Source organism: Cinclus cinclus, chromosome 7 (assembly GCF_963662255.1).
Source record: "Cinclus cinclus chromosome 7, bCinCin1.1, whole genome shotgun sequence".
Taxonomy (NCBI): Eukaryota; Metazoa; Chordata; class Aves; order Passeriformes; family Cinclidae; genus Cinclus; species Cinclus cinclus.
In genome coordinates, this window is record NC_085052.1 from 25,359,360 (window position 1) to 25,380,137 (window position 20,778).

Here is a 20,778-nt window from a genome sequence, read left to right on the forward strand (position 1 = left end):
TCTGCCATGAGATGTTTCAGGGAAGAAAAAGAAAATTCATGTGCTTCAGTTTCCTGAATGTTCCCTGTGTTTCAGGACTTGTATGTGAATGGTAGTGCCGAGTATATGCATACAGGGATAGCAGGCTGTGCCTTACAAACAATAGTCCAGATCTCCTGGAAGTGGAAGATTTCTGTTGCTTGGACTCCTTTCAGGGGCCTGAGGCCTCCCCACTTCCCCCATTTCGTTTCTGGGTGGCAATGCCACTGTGGTGAAATAAATCCAATCCCAAAGAGGATTTAGATCTTCATCTCAGTGTTTGCCCTTTGTCAGTGCTTGACCCTGTTTGTAAGTACTTTGTTTTGAGGTCTAATAGGAAGGTTATGTTACCTGATGTAAGCTGAGCAGTTGACACTGAGATTTTTTTGATGTGAAAATACAAGCATTCACTTACAGAGGAAGACCTGTAGTTTCTTCAGTTTTACGAGCTTGATAGTAGAAACAATGTTTTATCTGCCTCCTGTTCTTTACACACACCGTAGTTTTATCTCTCTCTGAAATAGCTTGTCTCAGTTGTAACAAAGGAGAAGAGCTTTTATTGCATCAACTACTAGCATTTATTAATACAGGATGACAAAAGTCTTATTAAGCTAAGGAAAGAGACCGTATTAAGAATAAATACGGAAAGATTTGGAAGTGCATCCTTTAAACCCACTGCCGTAATCCGAGGAAGGGGCAGATGGGTAATACTCACCTTCTAATCCACAGTTCATTTACACTTAGACCGAGTCTGATTTCTAGACAACTGCCAGGCAGACGCTGTCCCTGACTGCGTTTGTCCATCTCTAGAGGAGAAGGAGACGCGGCCAGGGGAAGGAAGCCTTCCTGGGAGGTGTGGGACGAGGCAGGACCGTGGAAGGTCCCACCTTGAGCAGGGTTCGGAGCTCTTCTGTGTGAACGAGCCTCCGGCCCGGACCTGGAGCTGCTTCTCAGCAGATGGCACTCTTGAGCTGATCAGCTTGGCACAGCTGCTTCCGCACCAGGTTTCTCTCCCCACCCCTCATTTTTTAATGAATTATTTTCCTTTAATACCATGGTGATGTCTTCCGCATGTTTCTCAAACTGCAAGTTATGACAAGGTGGTGTTGTGCCACTTTAAATGCCTAGTGCAGCAAAAACCCTGTACAGGAACATGGTTTTGCACTTGGTTCCTGCTGGAAGTCCATTTCCTTCTGCAACCACTGTAAAACCTGTTCTGATTCTGAGTAGTGCCTACATGTATCATGTCTTTAAAGACTAATTTTATTCCTTGGTTGCAAGAAATTGCATGCATATTGACAAGATATATAATGGCATGGCAAACAGCTACGGACAGAATTTAGGGTGGTTCAGTCCTCCCTGCATCCTGACCTGTGAATCAGATGCAGAATTAATCCTGTGGGGGGATCCTTATGAAACCTAGCCCCAGTCTTGTAGGGAATTGACTGCCAAGCATCCTATTGCTAATACTGCCAGTGTCATCCTGCAGAAGTATTAATGTGTGGAATACTTTTAAGGATAGGAATATTGTGGTTACTGCAGTTGCATTTTTTAACTTCCCTGAACCTGTCAAACCAGTTTCCAATGGCTGAATGCTCACATTTCACCCCTGCTGCTTCCCAAGCTATGAGATCTTTGGATTGTCCTTGATGTAAAACTGAACATAATGAAGGTCTTACCTGCTAAAGTTGATATGTATTACAGCTAGGTTTGGGTTTAAAGGAGATAAAACTTCCTGATTTATTCTTGTATAGCTGCTGTATGAATTATATTCTTCCATTTAAATGCATGCTAATTCACAGCAGTGTACATTTTTTTTTACTTCAAGAGAGCACCACCAATGACAGAAGATAAATAAGAAGAATCAGGAAAAACAACTAAGAATAAATACCTCTGCAAACCCTTCCTCAGTGTTGTTTGTAGGATTGACTCAAGAGGGAAAAGAAAGAAGACAGACTGTGACTTAAAAATGCTTACAACTGGAATGTTAGTATTCTTAGCAGTAAATAATTGCATCTTTAATACTTCCTCATTTATGTGTTAACAGTTGACAAGCAAAAAATAGATTCAACAACACAAATGTGTCTGTGTAACACACCAAGGGGTTATTTCCACTCTGTTTTTATGTTAATCAGATCCAGTCTGGGATAAACTCTCCCACACCACAATACAACACAAATGTGTTCAAGGTATTCCTGTGCATGATGCGTTCTTTGCCTCAGTCTTCATTTAACAGCACGAGTATTTGTTCTTTGGATACTCAGCCCCTTGAGCTGGAGCACAGTGATGGAGAGCAGAATGAAGCCCTATGATCTAGGGGAAATGGTCAGCATCCTGCTGAACCACTTGGACACACATACAGGTCTATGGGGGCAGGTAAGATCTATCCAAGGATACCAAGGGACCTGGTGGAAGTGCTCACTGAGACATTTTCTGCCATTTACCAGCAGTCCTGGCTAACAAGGGGAGCCTAGCTGGCTGGAAGTCAGGAAATGTGATGCCCATCTAGAAAAAGGGTTGGAAGGAGAATCGAGGGAATTACAGACCTGGCCTCAGCCTGACTTCAGTGCCGAGGAGCATTGTGAAGTAGATTCTCTTGAATGTCATCATGTGGCATGTGCAGGACACTCAGGGGACCACACCCAGCTAACTTGGTTTTAAGAAAGGCAGGTCCTGCTTGACCAACCAGATCTATGACAAGATGGCATGTTTGGTGGATGAGAGAATGGCTCTGGATGTTGTCTGCCTGGGCTTCACTAAGACTTTTGACAGTTTCCCACAGCATTTTCCTGGACAAAGTGGCTACTTGTGGCTTGGATGTGTTCTAATACCCAATCTAAACCTTCTGTTGTGCAACTTGAGGTAATTTCCTCTAATTCTGTCACTTGATACTTTGGAGAAGAGACTGATTCCCACCTTATCACAAATCCCTTTCAAAAAGTTGTAGAGAGCAATAAGGTGCCCCCCTGAATCCCTTATTTCCAGGCTAAACACACCCAGCTCCCTCAGCTGCTCCTCCCAGCTCGTGACCTTTAACCAGCTGCATTGCTCTTCTCTACACCTGCTCCAGCACCCCAATGTAGTTCTTGCAGTGAGGGACCCAAATCTGAACACTGTACTCAAGGTGTGGCCTCATCAAGAACAGGGGGATGATCACTGTCCTGGGTGTGCTGGCCACACGTTTCCTGATACAGGCCAGGTGCCATTGGCCTGTGTCGTGGCAAGGTGAGGGTCTGTCTCCTGCAAGGTATGTAGGGACAGGATGAGAGAAAATGGCCTCAGGTTGCACGATGGAAAGTTTAGATTGGATAACAAAAAAAGTCTTCACTGAAATAGTGACCAAGTGCTAGAACAGGCTGCCCAGGGAAGTGTTTGTGTTATCAGTCCTTGAAGTATATAAAAAACATGTAGATGTGGTACTTAAGGACACAGTTTAGTGGTGGATGTGGCAGTGCTGGGTTAATGGTTGGATTCAAGGATTTTCAAGGTCTTTTTCAATATAACCAATTCCATAGTTCTTTATATTGGGATGTCTTAGTCATTGTTTTTAATACCCTTTTTAAATAAAAAATCAGCTGTATTCCTATACACAATTATATAGAGCAAGAGCACATTGTGTACTATATGTGTTCAGTTTTCTCAATTTTATACAGGCAAGTAAGAAGAGACAAGTGATTGAGGCATGGTTCATGCAATTCTGACTGTGGTCTGTTCTTAGCTGCTTGAAAACTTGGGTGTGGCCATGGTACATTAAAATTTTATTATGAACAGCTAGAATAACTGACTGCTTTTAGCAAGGATCTTGATGTTTTCTTTAGAAACCATCCAGAAATCCATTTCTGTCTAGGTTTTACGCTTCATGAAAAAAGTGTGTTTCTTTACTCATCACTTCTGAGACACTAGCAGATTTCCAGGCAGGTATTCCATCTAACTGGAGATTCAAAAGGCATTTTAGAGCAGATGTTTCTGCAACATCTGATATGACTCAACATGGGTGAGATGCTACTAGAATACCAGAGTTTATCCTCTCTTAAGACCAATAAGAAATAATCAAACTGCAGAGAGACAGTGCCCAGAGGTATGAAACATGACATGTTTCAGGGATGTGTCTCCAAACCTTTGTTGCTCAAAGGACATATGATGCCTCTAGACAAAATTGTTTCCCAGCACAGCATAGAACAACATCAGCACTCTCATAATGCACAGCTGTGTATCTTGTACCCTGTGGAGCTTAGTCTCTGCTCTGGAGAATTGCTTACATGACATTGCCATCTGGATGCATGCAAATTATTTTGTTCTTAGTTTTATAAAAACATTAGCCTTGCTGCTGAGGGGAGGTCGTTCAGGGTGTGTTTATCTACATGTACATAAACACATCTTCCCTGCCCAGACAAGCTTACTGTGTATAGTTGCAAGGACGTAAGAAATTTGTGATACTGTAGGCATGTAGAGAATGTAGTGGTTTGCTTACTTTATTCTCCTAGTGGAGGCTGTCATTGCCGCAGACCTGTTCTAGTTGTCTTTCACTTGATACAAACTACATCTGATCTGTGGCATGCCCAGCTAGCTGGATGTGGGATGAAAATATTTCAAACTGTATGTTTTGATCATCCTGTGCTCTTACTTTTCTCCTGCTGACCTTGCAATTGCAAGACATCCTCCCTGTAAGCATAGTGCTTGATTAATTGCAATTTCCCTTCAGTCAGGCTTCCAGCAGAGTAGCTGCCCTGCTTATGCTTCTTCAGGGCTCAGGGCTGTATTTGCTCTCTGGTTTTGAGGAGTCCTGGGCAGATAACACCATTTTTGTCACCTTTATTTTGGCTGCATGTGAATTTACAGACTATCCAAAGTATAAATAAAGTGTAATTCAAAACAAATGGTATTTTCCATTTGTTTTGTCAGCTGGTTTATGTTTTGGGGAAGGGTGGCTGACTTAATCTTCTTTTAAGAAAGGTCTTTAATGAAATAATGTGCTAGTAGATGTTTGTGCGATGCTTCAGGAATTTAGCAGCTTGTTGTGTGTGTATGCTGAGATGTTTGCCAGCCTCAGAAAAGAAATTGTGTTTTCTTAGAGTTGTTCTTAGTTGTTCTTAGTGCGCCTAGAAAAAGAGAGGATGAAGAATAGTATTTCTCAGGTTGCTGTCATGCTTCAGCCATTTTAACCTCTGTACTTCATGCTCTGTACATGAAATCTATTTCCCTGCTTGTTCCCCTGGTTCATGGTACCTAACTAGTGAGGTCTGCATAAACATTTAGTGATTTCACCCTGGACTCAAATTAAGGTTTAAATGCTTGAAACTCTGGCACCAACATGTGACAGGTTATGAAGTTGAGATCAGCTATGCTGCTTTGTTTAAAAAACATTTAGTAAGTGAGGTGATGGATTTGGGGTGCCCAGTAACCTTTTAGAGGCTGGAACTCTGAAACTTTCTTGCTTTTTTAGTTTTTAGAATACAGAACAAAAGAAATATGTACAAAAAGATAGTTGATGTTGGTTTTTAATCTCATAACTTTCTGGATTGTTTCAACAGACCAAGAAACGATGGGGTTAATATATGGTATTATTTTTTCTCCTTGTTCTACAAGAAATAAATAAGCTGTCCAAGTGGTTTTCTTCACATATGTGAGTTCTCTTTAGTAGCACAGCACTTCTGCTCAATACAACCCCATTCTCTCTTCTTTTTGTAGAAACCTACTAAACTCTGTTTTGGCCAGAAACTATGAAAAAGGAAATCATATAAGCAATGGTTTAAGTAGGAAAGATTTCTTTGGCAGTCTAATGACAAAGCATTTCCTTAATTTCTCCCAATCTCTGACATAGTAACATGTTGATTTTTGTAAAACACGACTGCCAAGAGTATTTTACGGTGCTGAGGAGACATTATTGGAGATTAAGAGCTTTCAGCTTCTTCCCTTTTTCTCAGTAATCACCTAAATTACTGTCCCTGATAAGAAAAATTATTTAATCAGTTTATTAGGTGTGGGTGGTGAGTATTAAAACTCCATATGAGTCTTTCTATTTTCTCTAAAATGGTGTGTTGTACAAGAAACACAGATGTCAGGGTAGATAAACAAAAATGAGCTTTCAAGGAAAAGCTATGGAAAGATGGAGTCCTTGGCTGTTTACAGTGAATGTTGGTGAGAAGGGAAGGACTTTCATCTCTCTTAGACACAGATAAGAGTGATACTGAAATTCTGTGTGAAGTTGCAGTACTCATGCTCTTCAAAAAAAGGTTGAAAGTCTGACAGTGCAAAAAAGAAAAAAAAAATTGCTGTGTGGATGAATTGGAGTCTGTTATTTATAGAGGGACAAAAGAGGTCAGCCTGGTTAGTTGACCACCAGGCAAGATGTTTCCATCTGTTAGCTTTTTTTTTTTTTTGTGCAATTGAGAAAATTACGTATTTCCATCTGACCCTAATGATCAGTGACTTTATATAGCCTGCACTCATTTCAGCCTACACTGTAATTCAGTAAAGTTAAAATATTATGGGTTGGGATTTGGATAGAATGATTGCTGCCTTCTTGGTGTATTTGAGCATGGAAACTGAAGCAAGGTTTCTGTGTCTCAGTCAGAGGACAACGACAGACACTGTTTATTAGTCTGAAGACAATACAGGATCATCAGACTGCCATGCCAGCAGATATGAAAATATGAAGAACAAGAATGCACACTTATTTAGCATTTTAACACAATAAAATATTTCTTTTTACATGACTGTCTTCTCCAGTAACTACCAACACTGCATAATAAATCACCTAAATTATATCTGGAGAGTCTCAGTGTTCTATAACTGCTGCAATAAAGGTGTTTTGTATTCTCTGATTGCTTTCCTCTATGCTCCTTTCACTTGGAAGACACTGAACCTCTTCCACAAACAAATTTCCAAATTGGGCTGTATTTCATAGACTGCACAGTAGATAATGCCTTTAAAAGAGTGGGGTCAGAAGAGGGAAACTGAGTGAAAAAGTCAATACTGAGAAGCATCTAAATATTTTGTCTCACCAAGAGTAAAGCAGTTACAATCTGAACAGCTGGGGCTTCTTATGATGATTTCTTTCCTTTCTTTCTTTGAATTCTAGACCAGCATGCAAGGTGAAAGCTTAACTACAGTGCTTTACTTCAGAGATGCTCATAGGCAGTGGAGCATGCCAGACTTATTGGAATTTGAAAGTGCACTCAATGGCATTTTCTGCTGCTCTGATTCTCATCCTCTTCAAACAGTAAATTTACTGTCTAATCACAAGTTGCATTGTCAGTCTAAACAGAGTAATGTAAGGCTTCGAGGCATAAGGTAATCCAACAAGAATGACAGCCAGTGGAATTACTCTTGTGTTTGTTTTTTCATTATGAAGGAGGCCTTTGAACTTTCAAAATTAGTGGCCTTATATTCTTTGGGGCTTCCTAGGTGTGTGAGTCCAAGTCATACATGGTAATCAGGCAGCTGGTCAAGTACTACTTTCTAAGGTTAAATAGTGCAATTGGGCACTGATGGAAAGCAAAATGAAATATTATGAGCACCCTGTAATTGCTTCATCAGAGGCAATAGGGCTTTCATTTTGGGCACTTGCATGCAAAGACTCTCTAATTCACAGGGGAGAAGAGTTCATGGTCCATGACCCAGCCTGTGTTCCTTACTCACTGATGCCCATTGTAACATTTTGTATCCTCTTACCTCAAATTAAGGCTGGCATAGAAACTTAATAGCCCTGGAGAATCAGGCCAATGGTGTTGCTGGGATGCCATTATTGACCTTTTAATTTTGTCCATTATGCATCCTCAGGGACACCCTCAGGTTAATGGCATTTTAGAATAACATCAATATTTTGGCATGACAGCTTTGCAAGGACTGTAATACAGATTTAAGTCATGTTTTACAAACAATTCATGTACAGCCAGATGTAGAAGGGTATGCTTAGTCTTGGAGGCCACATACCATTCTGCATATTATTCCCTTAGCATGGTTAGTCTCAAATTTAATGTTACTGAAGTTACTTATAAAGTGCATTTCTAATGATTCATATAAATATTTAGAGGGAACGGTAAGCACAATAGGTAAGACCTAATTTTGCTGAAAAATGTAACTTTGAATTTATCCATTCTGCCTCATACTGATATATGTGATCTGATATTGGTTTCTCAGGGTAAGATGTGCTTAACTAGATGTTGAATAAGATGACCTAACATACTAAGTACCTGAAATTATAGTAATCTAGAAGTTCATTCAGTTAACTTGAATTAGGAATTAGACATTGTTTTCCTATTTTTGACACAGCCTTGCCTGGTAACTTCACTTAAGTCACTTAATCTTGTACAGTATTTCTGTATTAAAGATACAATAATTTCAGCAGGAAGAAATGAACTAGAAATTAATATTTTCACATGTCTTGTGCATTTGTCCTGATGGGTTTTTTTTTATGTATACCCCAAAAATGCACATTTTAGAGGATCAGTGGTCTCTCTTCTTGAGAGTACAGGTTTCCTAAGCAGAATGCCACACAGAAGTGGCTGCAAAAACTACCATGTCAGAGTATCCAACACTGCAAGAACAAGACACAATTGGTCCAAGAATTAGACTATCAGGACCAAGCTTCTCCATGGTTCCATTTTAAACCCAACACATTTAGGGACATTATACTTCCACTGTCTATGTTACACCTGCCCTGAGATGTCAGAAGAGCTCATGTTCCAGAGCAGTTCATCTGGCAGTTCCCACCCAGAAACAGAAACTCCTGGAAACCAAACACCAGAGGTCCCACTCTCAGGTTTGCCTGCCTCCAGCCCCTGAGAAGTGAGCCTCGCTTCTGCTCGTGTTAGGCTGAGCTGGGTGAAGTTTTAGGCTGGTTACAGTCACCAGCAAGCTTGGCTTTTGAGAGATTCTTCTGCTTCCACCCAGAGCTCAGTGAAACCCAGCCTTTTATTCTCCATTTGTTAGTCCCTCATCCATGGGGTAGCTACATTCTGTGTCATTTTCAAGTTTCTTTCCAACATTTTTTAAAAATTTAATCTGAGCTCTTTGAAACAATACAAAAACCCCCTATGAATTATTGGAGATTATAATTATATCTATTCAGCATGTTAATGCAATACAGACCTAGTGTTATTTGGGCCCTTACTGGCCTGAATTTTAGAAAATTGTATAGCAAACTAAGGCAATTTTTTTAAGAGTCCATTAACATTTAGTGCAATGACAGGTTTCTTTCTCTTGTGTGAAATAAATTAAGGCTTTAACAAAGGCTGGAACATCCTACAAGAGTCATGTTTGCATGACAAGGATCAGGAGCAATGACAAAAATAAACATCACTGGAAAACTGATTCATGAGGCTTGTTTTTTTAATTTACCCAAATTGTATTAGTCTGGACCTTTTACTCAAAAGCTATTACCTCAGTCTGTTACCCTAAAGGAAACTGGAGAGAAGGACAAATATTTTAGTACCAGGCTATAGCCATTTATATTGATGTACTTAAGTATAGCCACAAGGTTTTGATTTATTTGATAGAAAAATAAGCTTATTGTCTAGAAAGAGGGGTCTAATGTTTAAATCCAGAGATATTTTGTATACTCTTCATAATTGGTTAGGTGGCACTTCAAAGAAAAAACCCATCCAATAGAGAAATTACACGAAATATCTAAATTTAACAAAAAAAAAAAAAAACCCAAACAAACCAAACAACAACAAAAAAACCCAAGCAATCTATGCTTTTGTCATTTATAAGAATGACATCTAACAGTGTAAATCACTTCATACTTTTTTCTCTGAATTTCTCTTAATTTTAAAAACTAAATACAATTTGAAATAATTTTTCTTTGTGCCATTAATGCTTAAATCCCTAAAATTTCAAGAATAGGACTGATATTTGTCTAGTTTACTGTTATAATGCTTTGAAGGGCTTTTAGTCAAGATTCTTGGAGAGTTTGTGCTGAAAAAACAACTTTGTTTTCCATCCCTTGGGAGCAAAGTTCATCTAGATAATTTTTTTAAGTGAATTTTATTGATGACTAAAGCTACAAAATGTAAGTTATTATGACATTTAACATGCTTTTTTCCCACTGAAAAGGTAAAAAATAATGGCTTTTGCATATTTTTTACAAGATGGTATAAAGTTTATTGTATGCAATATCATTGCACTGTAAGAACTGTGTGTTGGAAAACAGACACCTTTGTAGTGTCTGCTGTTCTGCATAGCCTTTGTCTCTGTAATCAACTTCAGCTTCTCCTTAGACTAAAGGGAGATATTTTACAAGAACCATGGCTTTGTCTCAAATTTGTGATTTTTTGACTTACTCGTGTGACAAAAGCATAGCTTTATATATGCATACATTGAGGTGCAGAGTTTTAAATGATTTCACAAAGATGTTCTAGTGCTAGTAATATACCAATATTGGTGTGAGAGGCAGAATTTGTTTTCATAACAGATAGTGCTGAGTGAGAGCTGAAGTAACTTATAAGAAATACACAAATATTTAGCTCCTTCATTAGAATACTGTGACGGGATCCAGACATTAACTCATTAACTTTGTTGTTGGTTTTTTTTTGGTAGTGGTGCTATGGTGGTTTCCATTAATCTAATAATAACATCAATTACATGAATAAAAAACTGCCTTGAGTATGTGTGGGAAGTCTCTTCAAAAGTTCCTGGTTGCTTTGCTGTCATTGATTCAGTTTCATGGGATATCTGATATAGGAGAAGCAAAGAAACCATGCAGTTTTTCATAGCCTAGAACAAGTGATGTTGAGGGCTGGCTTCTACCTGTTAGGCACTCTTTAGGTTTCCTGTCACTGTGTCAGATTCCTAGGGACTGATTCTCTTCCCCTACTCCAGTGGCTTAAGGGTCAAAATAACTCCTTTAACTGGTCACAGAATATTAAAGTTTCTCACTGCAATATCCTGCCCCATGCCATTTAAGCAACCAAACTTCTAATGTGTGACAAAGTGACCACCTGCTTCTCTTTGCTTTGTAGGGCAGTACATAAAGTGTCATATTATCAGGTTTTAATGTCTTTTTACTGTAGCAAGAAGGGACATGCTTTGAAGGCTCATCCTTCTCTAAGTAGGAATGGAAGTTCAGCAATGCCAGCCTCTAAATAGGGTGATGACTCATGTTAATTATTTACAGATTAATTGTGTGTAAAAGAAGATGATATCACTGGTAAAAAGCTGTATTTCACTGCCTCCCATCCTACTCAGACTAAGTGGCAGTGACATCTGCAAAGTAGAGCCATTGGACTGAATGGTATAAAAGGCTCTCATCATAATTAGTACTTTTTACTTTAAGTCAAGGATACAAAAAACTAAAGGAGTGACAGCTAGACTGGAAAAAAAAAGCTCAAGGATACAAAAAAAAGAGAGTGAGTGACAGCTAGGCTAAAAAAAAAATAGAGCTCAAAGAATGTAGGAATATGATGATAGTTGGTAAAACTTTGAGATTTTGTAATGTGTTTTTACCTGTCCAGGGGCTGTCTGCATCTCTCTCTTCACTGGCATAAATCAGATAGATACTTAAGGAATAGAAGACCAGACCAACTGTTTTCTATGGAATCACTGTAGTAATTTCAACACTATCAAATTCTGCAGGTATTCAAGTAAATACAATGCAGAGTTCCACTGCAGTTAGTATAACCTGTCAAAAATAATAAATGTCCACCTTTATATCATTATAAAGGGATTTTCTTCAAGTGTCACCAAGACTCTTGCAGGACAGCAGGTCTAGAAGACCATTAACACCAGTATTTAACTTGTGTGGGATATAAATACTATGCAGTATTTATACCGCATAGCTGTGAAATAGTTTGATTGTTTGCTGCTAACACATAAACAATTATTGTTACCCTGTAGCATTAGTGAAAGCAAACTTTTCACAAGAAAATAAAAAATAACCCTGAAAGAACCTCACACAATTTTGTATTTCTCGGTTTCAAGAACAAAAAGTACTATATTAACTTCCTTGAAGCCAGAGTGCATAGTCTATGTTATATGTCTTTGTTAAGGGATTGAGGAGCAATAACTCAGCTCCTTATTTCTGTGTGACAGCTAGCAATATTTATGGTATATCTGCAGAGCCACTGCTGCTCCCCTAGATAAATCATAGTAGGCCCAAACATTCAAAATATTTTTAAACAAAAAAAATAAAAATCCACATTTCTATTTATTTTGTTCATATTTTAAAATAGTTTCGTATTCTAGAGAGTTCTCCATCACCTGGAAACCTAGTTTAATTTTTTTTTAATTGACATCATCACATGCTTCAAAGATCTAGTACTTCCAAGACAAACAAACTATTGCATGATCTGAGTAAGGGTCTGACACAAAGTCACAGAAGAATGTAGGAGGGAATGGAGGAAACCAGGCATTCCTCTCTGACATCAAGCAAAGCAAGCACTGGGGAAAGTCATGTAGCATTAGGTCTGTACAGTATCACCCTTCAAGGGCAAGGAGGCAGGTCCTGACTGTCACTGTTCATTTCTCAGTTTCTTCTCAAAATGCTGAGTCCACACAGATGAAGCAGCAGCTCAGTCTGTTCCAGTATAACTTCAGAGAGCTATGAAAATAATCTTACTTGAAAACTAACAATTCTGTTGAGGAAGGAGAGAAAGAGGTGGCACACTGAGGAAAAAATGTAGATTTTGAGGAATCTTTTAAATTTGTCATTGAAGTTTGAAAAATTTCCAGTGCTCTGTGGCATTGCTGTATGTTTGTCAGACACGAAATGTCAGAAACTTACAGAACTGGCACAGATTTGATTATTTGTCTTTTTAAGGTGTTTATGTGAGCGCTTTTGTTGGGAAGGAACTGCGGAAACTGAATATTTTCTTTAACCTGTCAGTACTTGTTTTGTGAAAGGTGCTCTTAGTAACTATTTTATTCTCCGCAGGAATGACAATAAAGCAGGTTTCTAGGGCCCAGATCCTGCTATTTTTTTCTGTCCCTGTTTCTTTGGAGATATGCTAATTTCTCTAGGCCAGGATATATCCATGGGTAACCCTAGATTCAGATTTTTCGAATTATTCAGGACTTAATTGTCTTTATATTATAGATCTTAAAAAAAAAAGTTATTGATCTGTTTTTTTGTTTGTTTGGGTTTTTTTTCAGTTTTCAGCACATTTTTTCCAGAGTATTCAGATTTTAAGCTCACTTTCTATCCTACCTCAGCCTCCTGAGAATAAGTGTTTCTGAATTAGTTCAGCTGGAAAAAAACCCAAACCAAATCATTTTTGCTGCTGTGGAGTGACTTCCTGCAAGCTATGAGGGATTAATTTCAGGTTACTTGCCAAGATACTCTTACTTGGGAGTTGATTTAATCTCCCAGTAATTGTATCCTCTGTGTACTGCCTCCCAAAAGTTGGTTCTCCAAGTTCTGGTGTTACTGGGTATCAAGAGTGTCACCAGGCTTTCTGCTGGGGGTTTATGGGCTGTCTCGGGCAGAGCCCATGGTGGATGGAGCCCTGCCTGGGAGTGCCTGGCACGGCTGGCCGTGCTGCTGGGGTCCGGGCCAGTGAGCACCCTGGGACCAGGGACTTGCTGTGGAGGGGCTGTGAGAAGTGGGTACGAGTTGAGAGGTGCCCGTGAGTGCCTGGGAGCGTGGAGTGCCGCAGTGAGAGCTTTGGGTGTAGGTGGGGAGAACACCATTACGGCCTTTGAATTGCTTTGAACCTGCTTCTCTAACAGCCCCTCCCTTTCTGAGGTTGGTGAGTGGGTTCCTGCCTTCCATCAGACTCTTACAGTGAATAGAAACCATTTCAGTCTTCTGAGGGAGAGAGGTTTATGTTGCCCTCAATATGTTTGGAGACCTTGTGCTGCTTATTTATGTTTATAGTGTAAATTTAAATGCATGCATTTATGAACTTATATCGTTGTATGTATACAACTTCAGTGTTTGCCCATAATAAATTAAATCATTTTCTAAGAACTGCCCCGAAATATGGAGTCACACTAAAGGACTTCCTTGCATCTGAAGATGAAGTTATTGACAATATTCTAAGTGCAATGCTCTAATCTCCCAAAGCATTCTAAATTAAATTTTCTAAACTCCCTTTCAGCTGGCGCATTTTTTTCCCATGTTAAAAGGCAAGTACATTAACATTAGGACAAAAAGCTCCTGCAGTATAGAATAAATGACCATGAGATAAAAACGATTTTTTTTTAACATGAGGTGAATAAATATCCCAAGTCTGATTTGAGCTTTGGCATTGTTGACACACCTGCTGTTAAGCCCATGTCATAGAAAGCACTGTGTGTGGCTGTAGCTTTAACTTACAAAGTCACTGTGGGATGGGTACCTAACTTGTATTTAGGCACTTTGTCTACTAGCAATATCAGCATATAGAGGAGCAGGACATGAAAATCATGTACTGTGACAAAGAACTGAAGAAGGTAACAAGCATAGCTTTCCAATGGCTTAAAGTACTGAGCACTTTGGAAATGATTGTCAGTGAAATGTTCAAAGGGTGGACTTCACATACATAAACGTGGAGAGACAAAGGAATTCATCTCACACTTCAATCATTCATTCATAAATGATAAATTAAAATTATTTATAATTACTAGAAACTAATTTTATTTAACAAGATAAAATCTTGGACTAACATGATTTAAGATGTTTTTACTTGGAAAAGTGAAATCAATGATTATATCATATGCTGGGAGACTAGTGGGTAGTCTGCATTCTTCTGTGCCACAGTTTACTTGGAAATGCCTTTCCTGTCTTGAAACTATTATTGTCACCATTAGAGAAATCAGATAATACCTTGTGGTGTGTTATCTCATCCCTCACTACTGGGAATATGCACAACAATACAAAAGTATTAGTATTCATTTTTGTATTAATTTTTGAAGTTTAAACATGAAGGCCTGGGAGGAAAATCAAGTCCTTCTTAACTTACTTATGGTTGATCAAGAGGGCCAAGATTTAATTTATAATGATGATGTATTTACAGTACTTTAGATAAAATCTTACTGCATTCAGGGAAATGTTTGATTGTTTGCTGGCTGAATCTGTCTCATGAGAGTTGGTTTAGAGAGGTATTAGTGGATTAGTGAAGACTTTATTGGCCTTCAACTCAATACTAGCATTACTACAATGGGTTTAGTAGATTTATGAAGTCCTGACTTGATACTTAGAAGTCAAACAGGCTGCAATGACTTCTAGAATTTTTCAGAAAACTCAGTGATGGGAAGAGTGCACTTAATTATGCCTGCTTTTACAGCCATGGGCCATTCATATTATCAACACTATATTCATCCATAGCTCAGAGTAGACAGAATGCTCTCTCCATAGACAAGGGAGAGGATATGAGAGAGGTCCATGAAGTCTCAGATGGCTTCCTGCTTTCAGAGGCTGTAACCAGCAAGAGGACTGTCATGGCCAAAATGACTGTGAACAGGATGTTACTGTAGAAAAGGATTATTATCTTTCAGAAGTAGCACAGAATTAACATTATTAGTGTTTCATGGTAATAATATTATGTTGTCAGTCATTGTTTTTTGACATTGTTCTTATCGTATGACTGAGATCATGTGTCACTTCTCATCTACTTTCAGGTGCACAAAGGAATGCCATTCAAAATTTGCCATGTGTTTGAGCCATAAAAGTTATCAAAAAAACCTTGAAATTTTGTTGCATTGTAAAATTTCATTGCTTTTTCTTTTCTTCCTGTATAAAATTCTAACATAACACTTGTGAAGAACTCGTAGAGTGGGCATTCAGTAAAATGATGTATGTTTTAAAAGAAAAAGTCCTGTTTCTGACTTAATTCTTTGATATAGAAAATCGATTTCAGAGAATGAAAAACACTTGTAGTAAGAGCAGCTAATAACACACTCTTTATATATCCATGGGAAAAGCTACTTTTTTTTTAACCCCATTTTCTCATTAGATTCCACATTTTGCTCCCACCATTTCTTCATGTCAGGGGCTTTTTATCCTTTCTTATGACTCTGTTTTGAGGTTTTGGAAACATCAGAGAACCCAGAGATTTAGAAGATCCAAAATGCTCTCTGAAATGGTCTTCAGAAATACTGCATTGTGTTTTCATGTCTTCATACTTCACATTTTTTTGCATCACTCAACTTCTGTTTATATCCAAGCATATTTTCCCACTTTGAGTGTCCTAGCCTGTGCTGTAATATATTTCACTCTTTGACAGTTGCCACACACTTTCATTTCATGTGATATGAATGTCTTTCCCTCGGATCCACAAAAAATATATTGAACTTCTTTTATGTTGTGACATCACTGAATTTAACTCAAGGCTCAAGAGGGCAAAAGGTTTCCTAATTATTTACTATGCCTCTTGCTGAAATGTTGACTGGAAAATGTGTGCATATCAATCTGCTAAATGCTGGGAAATTGCATTTTTATGTGCTGTTAGTTTGTAACCTTTCCTCTGCTTCCCTGTGCCTTACATTCCTGGTGTCTTTTTGAGATGTCATTCTGAAAATGGCATAGATCAAACCTTTCAGTAAAGATGTAATACAGAACAAGCCTGACTTTTTATTACCTTAAGACCTGATTTAGTTAAGCTGTATTTTGTGTGTTTACAGAATATAGCTTCCTAATCTGCATACCGCAGTATTTTTTTTGGTTTTCGAGGGGGGGGGGTGTGTTTGTTTGTGGGTTTTTTTGTTTGTTTGTTTGTTTGTTTGAATTTTGTTTCCCAGTGTTTGAACTTAGCATAAAAAATACTTCTACCGAGTAGAAAGAGCACTTCTTACATAAAAATCAACATTCTTCTTAAGTAAGGAATCAGTGGCAATTATGGGCCCACCTTTACACTTTCAGGAAAATGCCTTCCTCTGCTCTCTCCAGTTACATTTGCACTAAGAATGCTTCACAGGAAGGAAAGAAGTTGGTGATTGGTTTGTGTATTCACATTTAACCAATTTACTCTGAAAATGCTTCCTCTCAGAATCCTGTTTTCAAATCAGCCAAATTGAATTTCAAACAAGCTCTTGTACCAACTGCATCAATAACAGATTAAGGAGAAAAGATTTTAGCAAACAGGATTATTCAGTGGTATGAACTGATGCTTGTTTTGGTTTGATAAAATATTGGAGCCTTGACTGTAGATTCTAAGAGGAAAGCTTGGATATAGAGGGAAAGCTATGTTTGGACTGGGGCACTGCAGTTAATGTAGTTTAATTGGTTCCATTGATTTTTCCTCTTTTTTACCATTGTAGCAAAATAATTGCAAAGCACATTCTAGATATTGTCCTTAGTTGTCATAACTGTCACTTCCCCCAAGGAAAGTGCTATTGTAAACATAAACATCCACATTGCAAAATGAAAAAATAAATTTTGTGTCTTATACTGTGCAGTATCCGTGAAAAGCAAGAATTGTTTTTACATTATTCATTTATTTAGAAAGTGCAGCTGGCCTGCTTCTACTTCTAAATCCTCTAACATGTCTTAAGAATGTCAAATTCCATTGTAAGGACTCTTATTGAAAAATAATTCTTTATGCTTACATATGCAGACACTTGTAAAGGTGGTGACAAAAATGTCTCTTACCAAGCACAAATTACAAGGAAAGACTTTTGAGTCCTTTTCCAGAGCTAATCTATCACAAGGATTTGCTTTGGGATACTTCAAAGTACACTATGGTGGTTGTCTTCCAGCTGGAACCCAGGCTTAATCTGGGTTCCACCTTAATCTGCTTCCTGGTCATGGTTCAGAAAAGACCTTGGTTCTGCTGATGGATGTTTCTGACAGTTAAAATGCCCACTGTGAAATTGTGGTAGCTACTAATCCAGACTAAATCCTTCCTTAGAAGCCAGAAACATATTTGAAGACATGATACATGTTTTATGAAGCAAAAGCAACCCATGGCTGCTCTCCAGCTCCTCTACCACACTACCAAAGCAGGAGGGTGTTGTGGCATGATCCTGGGAGTGAATGGTGTGATCCCTGCCCCAGGAGAAGAGGAATTCGAGTCCCTAACGCTTCTCTCTGGCTGAAGCTGTGCCCTGTGCTGGTTTTCTCTGCCATCTGACCTTTATGTAGTTTGAGAGGGGTGCCCACTGTGATCACTTGGCATTCATGGATCACATGTTACAGAGGTTTACTTTGAAACCTCCCTCAGCTCATGGTCCAGAGTTGCCAAATTAACCAGATTCAACCTGTTATACATAATTCAAAATTCTGATTAAGCCATGAAGAAATATGTTAGCTCAATTCTTTGCATTGCAGCCCGCTTTTTAAAAAACCCTTTCTCTGGGAGGGGTTATGAGTTTTCTGTTTGAGACAGCTGAGGGAATGTAAAGCATTTTTTTACCCCAAGAAAATTCTACTTTACTAGTATTTGGGTGGAAATAATTAATTTGGATTTAATCACAGTCAATTTTGCCTATACAGCTATAAGCATTGTGGCAGTCAATTACAAAAATCACTCAAGTATTTGTTACTGAAGGAATATAGTACGAGGAAGTGTATTAACCTAATAAACCCAAATTAAATTAGCCAGCAGGAAGGAAAATAACTCAAAAACCCTCCAGAAAAAAACCTTTCACTTTTTCAAGAATTTATTCTTTTCGCTCTTTCCCAAGTACTGTCAGAAAGTTTTTTAGACAACTCTTTTTCCCCAGAAATGTAATTGAAAAGGGCATCTCATTTGCAGATGAGCTGTGTCTCTGAATACATTAGTGAAAATATACAGCAGCCAAATCACCAAAGGAGCATGTATAATGAAGAGATTGTCATCAGGTTCTAGAGTGATATCTGTTTGTAAATTCATGTGTTGCAAGCTTCGAACAACGAACAAACCTCCATGTCAGTCAAACCCATGGTACCTGTTTGATTTCAGATGTATTTTTGAGGTCCACTGAGACCATAAAAAACTTCCCACCTTGGTAGTCATTTCCCAGCCAGGTCAAAGAGGCAGACTTCCCCAGGGTGACATGGGATTGAACGTGTTGACATAACATTCCATTTTACAAAATGTATAAATCTTTGCTCCCCCAGAGTATCCTAAAGTACGGATGTATGAATATACCAAACTTTGGTCCTTCTAACTCTGATCCTTCAGATGCCTTTTTTTATCCAAAAGGGAAAAAAAATACACTCTGAACTGAATCAAAAAACAGGGCATAGACATCAGTGAAAGGGTATAATTCAGTTAATTTTCTTTTAAATAATCAGATTTGTTTATTGAGAAGGAGGAAAATAGACATTGCTGTGATAATTGTTTAGTAAGAGAATGTGGCAAGTGGCATAAACAAAAATGGTATTTTTCTTTGCGTTCATTTAATGTTCAAAAGAAAACATTGATTCCAATTTATTACACCATTTAGGGAGGGTCATTCAGTAGCTCAGAGTTTGTAATGTTTTTATCCTAGAGTGGCAACATGTACCTACTAGTGGGGAAAAACCTCTGCTCCCTTCTCAAAGTTCAGGTGCTGACACGAGGCTCACTGCTACAGCTGTCCTGCCAACCTCCTCCGTGCCTGCAGCAGCAGCAGCCAACGCCAAAAATCTCTGCTGCCTTCAGGTCAGTGTGGCTAAATATTGTCTCAGCCTACTGGCTACTCTCCTCTCACATGTTTCTGTCCAATTTGGGGATGAATAAAGAGCTTTGGTCATTGGGTTGGGCCCCCTGAAATGACAGCAGTCAGGTCTCAGTGTGTATGACAGCTAAGTGGTGTTTTGTGTACAGAATTCGAGGTTGGATAAGAATTTTAGATCTGTCAATGTATGTGTGGTCTAATTAGGAAGAAGTGGCTTCCTTGTTTCAACTTATCCTTGCTTACCACAGCTACAATGCCATGTATGGTTTTCAGTGGTAAAGGTGTAGGTATGAAGTCTTTTGTTTCAAATTAACTATGAATGATACGAAGAAAAAGGCCAAAAGGGTCACATTTCCTAATACTGCACTAAGATTTAAGAAGTTTATTGTTTATTTTCCTAGACTACACCAGATTATTTCTCAAAAGAGATATTCATATATGAAGCACAGTTTGTGAGAGGGAAATGTTCATGTAGAGAAGGAAAGCCATTAAAATATTTTTTTTTGGCAGAATATTTGTAACTGCAGTGAGACTGATGCACAGGGAAATTCTCAGGGACTTGTGATTTTCGTTTACAAACCATAATTGAAAAAGTCTGTGGTGCTTGGCAATCCCTTTTGGTGGCAATACTTCAGAAAAAATGGGGAAGCGAATGCAGGGGTTTTACAAATGAAATTTATGTTCACAGAATCAATGTATTACCTATGTGTGAAAAAAAATCTTATTCCTTCCTTCCCTTTTACCTTGATGTGTATTGATAGAGCCCCAAGGCAGCAGAAGTATATTTCAAATTTGGGTAGCTGTGGCAGACAATGCAGTGAGGTGGTGCAAGGTGTCAGGATGATGAAGCAGCAATTCACAGTGCTTCATTTGCAGAGTAGGAAGAGAGGAGGAATGCTGGAATGAGCTATAAGTGGGGGCAAAGGATCCCTGTAGTCATAGATCATCAGCCAAATGCAATGCCTTGGGATGAGTACCACCCTGAGTCCTCAGCAGTATCACTTACGTGCTTATATCTGTCCTTTGTGACCTGTGGGAACATTCCACTACCTTCAGTAACCTTGTAAAAATCCCATTTAAATAGAAATTGCAGAAGGGACCACCAGGACACTAAGTTAATATATGTCTAAAAGTCTGCATGTTATAGTAACTATGGTGCTATTATCAGGTGACAATCCTTATAGGGTTTAGGATGCTCCTTGAGACCATGCTCCTTCCACTGCCATAATTATTACATACAAAACAGGAAGGAAGGAATGT